The sequence below is a fragment of the Daktulosphaira vitifoliae genome, unplaced genomic scaffold (genome assembly GCF_025091365.1).
Source record: "Daktulosphaira vitifoliae isolate Bord-2020 unplaced genomic scaffold, ASM2509136v1 Scaffold_119, whole genome shotgun sequence".
NCBI classification, from domain to species: domain Eukaryota; kingdom Metazoa; phylum Arthropoda; class Insecta; order Hemiptera; family Phylloxeridae; genus Daktulosphaira; species Daktulosphaira vitifoliae.
Genome location: NW_026099688.1, coordinates 26,071 through 33,338, shown reverse-complemented (window position 1 = coordinate 33,338; position 7,268 = coordinate 26,071). Strand labels below are relative to the sequence as shown.

General features: G+C 27.0%; 1 long non-coding RNA gene across 5 annotated transcripts; it reads left to right on the top strand.

The window, feature by feature from the left end:
- The first annotated feature begins 3,923 nt into the window (after positions 1-3,923).
- On the top strand, positions 3,924-7,055 carry LOC126909102 (uncharacterized). Of its 5 annotated transcripts, none has more exons than XR_007704925.1 (6): positions 3,924-4,217; positions 4,274-5,006; positions 5,081-5,361; positions 5,448-5,612; positions 5,693-5,850; positions 5,983-7,055. It is a non-coding gene; the product is annotated as an uncharacterized LOC126909102 (long non-coding RNA). The 5 variants fall into 5 exon arrangements; XR_007704926.1 differs by having other exon boundaries at positions 3,924-4,432; positions 4,515-5,006; XR_007704923.1 differs by having other exon boundaries at positions 3,924-5,006; positions 5,983-6,227; positions 6,914-7,055.
- The last annotated feature ends 213 nt before the right edge of the window (positions 7,056-7,268 follow it).

The window sequence follows — 7,268 nt, the reverse complement described above, 5'->3', positions numbered from 1 at the left end:
CAAATAGATTTCAACTTTTTGTATCATTTCTTCTAATTGATTTTTAATGTCATTAGCATTATTTTCAGTTAAATCTTTATTTGTTAGATTATTTTTACTTGTAAAGTATAATTGGTTTTTGATGAAAAATTGCGACATTTTTTTAATTATTGATTTATTCAATGTATGATCTGATTCACAAAAAAAAAGTATATTCAACTAAGGTTTTCTTAAAACAATGAAAGACGTATCGTATAATTGTCTGTTTATAATCGAACAATTGGAGAAACATAAATTGTTTTATATAACCTATTATTTTACGACCCATTTTAATTAATGTCGGTTTTAACCAGTATGCTACACTACCTGAATTCCTTAATCATGTAACTTGAAATAAGGTTAAAAAANCCTGAATTCCTTAATCATGTAACTTGAATTAAGGTTAAAAAGTTGCGAATAAGAATAGCTATTGGACGAAACGTAGCCACAATTACCATCCTTATGTATACTAAAACATCCTTAGAATTGAAATCATATTTCATATATTGAAATACGTCTTGTATAGTTAGACGAGTACCGTCGGAACATTTAATATTCAGTGGAGTGAATCGTAGTAAATTTAATACAATGTGTTGACTATTATCTATTTTTATAGTATCATTTTTGTTGCTGAGAATCTGTTGGGTCATTATATCGTAAAACAAAAAATTTTTTGGATGTAAATTTTCGTATAAATTTCTTTTTACTATTAAATTAAACTTCAACATAATTTCATCCCTGAGATTATTATTTATATTTACTAGATTAGTAGTAGTATATTCGTTTTCACCTATTGGTAGAGTGAAACTAACTAAATTATCATAAAACGGCATATGTTTACAATATCCATTTATGTAATTTGTTAATTGTTCTTTAACTGCAAGATGTATAATCTAATAGCCTCCTAATAATTTTTCAGCTACATTTTTTTCATCATCTTCGTTTAAAGCAATCATATTTAAAGAGCCAGAAACATTATTTAAATACATATTNTTATTATTGCTGTTGACAATAACACATGTTTTTGATTTATACATGTTATATGAGTACTTATCAAATTTTCATTGTCAATTTCCTCTGATAAATGAAGCAATGTGTTATGTTTTTCTCCACATTTTCTACATCCAGAAAATTTACATGCGTGACTTTCTGATTGTTGAGATAAACATACTTCACAAATGTTGAGTTGATTGATTTTACTACGTCGATCTTTTATGTTAAGCTCAAGAAATTTTTTACAATGATAAATTGCATGTGATGTTTCATTACACATGTAGCATTTAAACTTTTTTTGAGTTGAATGAAACACAGTTTTCTTTTGTTGTTCATAATTATTTCTCTTTTTATCTTTAAATTTATTTTCACTGACACCATTTACTTTTGTCGCACTCTCGACTGCTTCCAACATTTGAAAATGATTATTCAAAAAATCTATTAATTCTTCGACTTTTGAAACTTTGTTTTTTGATGCTTGTTTTTCCCAAGCTCTTAAAGTTTTTTCGTCTAATTTTGTCAATATGACGTGTATTAGCAACTGACCCCATTTATTAGTGTCATGCCCTAAGTTTTCCAGAGCCTTCATGTTACCCATTAATTCATCTATAAATTGTCTTAGACTTCTAGACGATTCCTCGTCTATCGACTGAAGGTCATAAATCGCTTTCGTGTGTTGTTGCACTAAAATTCGTTCATTATTGAATCTTTCATTTAAACTTTTCCACGCTATTTTGTAATTTTTTGCTGATGTTTCAAAACATTGTATGACTTTTAATGCATCGCCTGCCAAAGAATTTTTCAAATAGAAAAAACGCTGCACATCGGATAACGCTTCATTTTCATGTATTAAAGCGATAAATATATCATTAAACGTCGACCACTCTTTGTAGCAGCCGCTAAATGTTGGTACATTAAGTGGGGCTAGGTTGACTATTGATGGTTGATTTGACGTGTTGTTAATTGTTCTTGTAGATGTCATGATGTTTGTGGGTGAAATTTGATCGACATCGTTCGAATGATTCATTTCATTCATTATTTTGTCATATTCTGTAACTGCTTCGAAATAAATTTCTTCAAATTGAATTCTATATTCATCTTCTGTATCATCTGTTTCCTCAAGTCCCTCTATTTCCTCTTGGACTTTTTGGAAATTTACCCAAGTTTCTTCAATTTTTTCTCTTCTGGTTTTAAGATTGTTTTTATCTCCACCATCGGACTTCACAGCTAATACATTATTAAGGAATCTTGTCAATTGCCCTTTTAATACGCCACGCCTTTTAATTAACGTTGCGTTATCGTGGATTGTTTTGTCATCCATTGTATTTTGGTTACTCAAAACCCAATGGCTAATTTTAGACACTAACTAACATTTCATTATTTAAACACTTGAAAACGCGAATTACACGAACTTAACGAACTTAACTCAACGAAACAAACGAAAAACGAATTTATTTATTTTTATTTAATTAATTATCGCGATTCGAAGGACCATTTAATGGAATAGAGCGGGATTTTAATATTAAAATAATCGAACGCTCTTATTTATTGTTGAAAAAAATTTTTTATTTATTACGAGCGCGTCGCCTGTTTGGCGGTGGAACGTACACTGGTGTTATCAAAAAAAATACAAATGAACATAGGCCGACCACCACCACCGGACACTATCACAAGTTTATTATGAGGCGCCGACNTCAAAAAAGTATGTCGAATGATAAAGGGATATAAATATTATTTCTCGTAAAAAAAATGTATTTATATAACATACACTTTTCAATAAGTTATAGCACTATATAGTTAAAAATGTAAAAAATAAAATTGAGAATTTTCACACAAAAATAGCATTTGGTAGCCATTTTCACCGCGAAAATAAAATAAAGTCAGAAATTTTTTTTTCCATAATAAAGTACATTACGTTAGCTTTAATTTAAGATATATATAAAAGTGTCAGACCTTCCGGAACATTTTCAAAAGTTAAGTTGAATTAGTTAATTTTTTGTAAAAAAGATACCATTTTGAAACCCTTCCTGTGGGTTGGTAAAGGGTTAAATTTATGAAAAAAATATACCAAATGATAGTTAAAGATACCAAGCATCTATGAAAAATAAAGTTATATTGATTTGTTCATTTTTGAAAAAGTTATGGCAGTTTATAGTAAAAAAAATTGAAAAAATTTCGAAAATAATTGATTTTAAAATTTGTATTTTTTTTTTTTTTTGAGGTTTCTCCCATTTACGGGAAACGAGGGAATATTTTTCAATTTTTGAGGGTAATGTCTTCGACTAGATACGATTTGTGATATTTTGACGTATCGTTGAAAGAAATCCGTTCGGTGAGATTTGAGAAAAAGTGGTAACAGACACACAAAAAAAAAAACAAACACTATATAGTAAAACCAATACCTTCTTAGCTTCGCATCGAAGCTAAAATTATCTTGAAATTGACCTTCTCGACGTCTTTTTAAAATTAAGGGGTGTACGAATACTTGTTTTTTTTATTTATTTTATGTTTTTTTGTACAGCGAAGATACTTGGCGTATACAACACATGCAACTTCTACATTATCTAATGTATCCATACTTACTTTAACTTATTGTATACTTTAAAAAATTAAAAAATAATCAGAGCATATGATACCACGAGGAATTTCGAATCTGTTATGATTATACTGTAGCTTTTGGCGGGCTAATTTTCATTGTAAAAACGCGTCAAAACGCTTGTAGTATGCACATGAACGGCGTTCGCGTTCGAAACGCGAACGCGCGCGATTAAACGCCTAGTGTGTAAGCCTCTATATCATTGTTAAACGAATTTATCATTTCAAAATATCACCATCTATACGCTATAAAATATTAATAGTATATTCAATTATATAATCTGTGGTAGAAGTAACATAGATAATGCTATTGTTAACAATCTTTGGCTTGTGCGATATATTGACTTTAATAATATCATTACACTATTTCAACGAATTCTATATTTAGCTGTGGAATACTTATCAGTTCGTTATCAATGTTAATTTGCACCTTCACTACACGGAGAAATAAATCTGTATTGTAGAAGATCTGTTTTTTTTTTACTTTTATAATAATTTGTTAATAAAATAATGAGTTCAAAATTATTTTTTATCTTTAAACTAAAAAATCCTGAAACAGCGGTGACTTCTAATCAAATAATTAAAAGTCATATTACATAAATTATTCTATTGTTGGACTTATTACGTATAGTCTTTTCACTTTTTATATTTTAAAATTTTCTTTTAGACACCCAGCTTGAATATTGCTAATAGTAACATAACAAATAAATTGGTTATCGTCACTAAAGATAAATAAAATAAACCTACATATGAAATTACTTCTACAGGCAACTTGAAATTTGATTTAGGTGATCTACAGTCTGGTCCAAAAAAATCCATATTAGAGGTAAATCATGTATAAAACTAACAACATAATATTTACATTGTATGTTAAATATATATTTTAATTACTATTAAGCCTATTATAGGAACGGTGTACTTATATGAATGTTCGGCATTGGTTATTCGTCATCTTCCCGGCGGTTGTCAGTATTTGTTACACGAATCAAAAGGATATAAATATTTGGATTTTGTTAGTTACATATGTATCTCTATACGCCTGTTATGAAATAAATTTTGGGTCCATTCTTTATATATTATACAGGGGTGTCAAATTTATTTGTTTAAATGGCAGCATACATATTAAACTAGTTTATAATATAGAATATTATCCAATTAAGAAAATAACTATAGACAATAACTTTTGGATCAATACTTTAAAAGTTATTAGAATTTTAAAATATAGTACTGATGGTGAAGCATAGTTACTGCTATTTTTATCATTAGTCATTATTTGGTCACACTTCTTCTGCCACCTAAGTACAAAAATTAGAATATCTTCCAAAGCACTAGTCTAAAAGTTCTTGTTTTAAATTACAAATACCATTTCCATTAACATAACCATGGCTTCATTTTATGAGGTTGAATATTTTTGTGTATGGTATAATTATTGTTCAAAAATTAACATTTATTATTTGTTTTTTATATTTATTAGTTATGTGGGTCTAGAGTTCTTGCAAATAGAAAACTAACAAATCTGGATGATCATGTTATTATTATATTACAAAAACTCATTTAACTCTTATTGCAAAATAGACAAGACATTATAACGTAACTGTCAAAAAAACTGACACTATTCATACCCAGCTAATAAGTCAATCTAAACTAGAATTTGCCGCAAATAGGTAATGTATGAAAAGTCTAATTGATATGACAATTTTTTGAATATCTAAAGACTGACTTGACACAATGAAAACAGATCATCATTAAATCAAGGTAGGGAACTAATTTTAATGATCTAATCAAGTAATGAAAACTGTGAAGATAAAATTATTAATTTCTTATTAAATAATTTTTCTTAGGGAATTTCAACAAAACCTATGTTTTATTTTCCAAGAATATACCCATATTTTCTGAAATATTTAACAAAGAAACAAATTACACTAGTCACCATATTCAAAATGAAATAATTGAACCATGTGCAAATAGCGTATACGAGTAAATAGTATAATGTGTGATGAAGCAAGGTAATAAATTCAACAATCAGCATTGATAAAAAAATTTATAATTAATAAATACTAATATTACTATTAAATTTTTGCTTTAGTTTTAGATTTTATAAAGAAGAACAAGTGTTTAATATTATTTTGAAACTTATAAATTAAATATTAAAGCTCAAATAATTTCACAATCCTATAATGTTTGGAATTTCAGTGGAAATATCATGTCTGGAAATTTAATGGAGTCAATCAAGAATAAGAATTGGTATGTTTTATAGAATAAATCTTTTGGTTGCAGATAGGTGAAAAATGTTTAAACTAAAAACCAATATTAATAAAATATGTTTGTTTTATTAAAATAATAAAATTTAATTTTGTAATAATTAAAATTTTTTAGGAAACCTTAAGTTTTTTTTACTTGATTAAATGTATTTACGTTCATTTTTCTCATCCCCAAAGAATTGTCAATTAGTTGAATTGCATAAAAACTTGGACATAAAAACAAAAACTATGGGCGCATTAGTAATAATAGATGGAATTGTAGAAACTGTGAAACCATTAAACAATGTTTCTAGAGTATTCTTATTGTACTTAAAAGAGAAATAGAAAATTAAACTGATAAAGTTGTCAATAAAGCAAAAGGTATAATTTATAAATCACTATTGTTTTTTATCCAATTGATGTAGATTTCATTGATAGTTGTTTTGTTAGAATTACTCTAAACAATTCCAAATGAGACATTTATTATAGTTTAGTTCATTATGCACAACATCTTGTGTATGATCTTGGCTGTGCTTAAAGCAGAGACTGACAATCAAAGTTCCACTGTTTCTAGATAATAAAATGTAAAACTAAAATAATAACTATTCGCTATTGATACATTTATTATTTGTTTTATTATTTATTATTCACAATATTATTTAAATTGATTTTTGCAAACTGGGATGATACTCAAATAATATATTTTCAACAGTAATAAATAGTTTTTTTTTTAATTATTATCTACTTATTTAAAATAAAAGACTGTCATGAATTTTTAATTTATTTGTTCTCTCCGCATAATGAATAGATATAAAAATACCTTTGTATCTTTGAAATTTTATACTAGGAAAGATTAGTGTAATAAAAGTTGGCTGTGAGTGAAATAAGTTACTGGGAATCGTTTCTGTGGTATCAAAAACATACTTTCAACAAAATTCAATAGTTTATATTTTGTATTTTTATAAATATTTTCTTCAGTTTTAAAAATAAATATTGTAAATTTTATTTTATTAATTTTTTTTCTGACACATAATATTTAAAATGTAATGTTTCACATTAACACCAAGTTCAGTCAAAGATGGTTCTTGGCTAAACCAATTATGAATGGAATGGGTATTATCTTTGATTTGCAACAAAAATCAAACACCACCAATGAGAAAATCACAAAAATAATTTTGTTGGCATCCTTGGGATTAAACTCAGGAACCTGTGCNCATCCTTGGGATTAAACTCAGGATCCTGTGCGCCATTTAAAGAGTACAGGTTAGTGAATATTCAATATTATATTTATTTTAATTTTTGTAATTTTAAAAAACAAAATAGTGAAATTGATTTATAATTAAATATATTTATGTCTTTTATTCTAAAGCTGATAAATAGTTATTCTTTATTTTTTATATAATTTTTGTACAGAGAATCTGT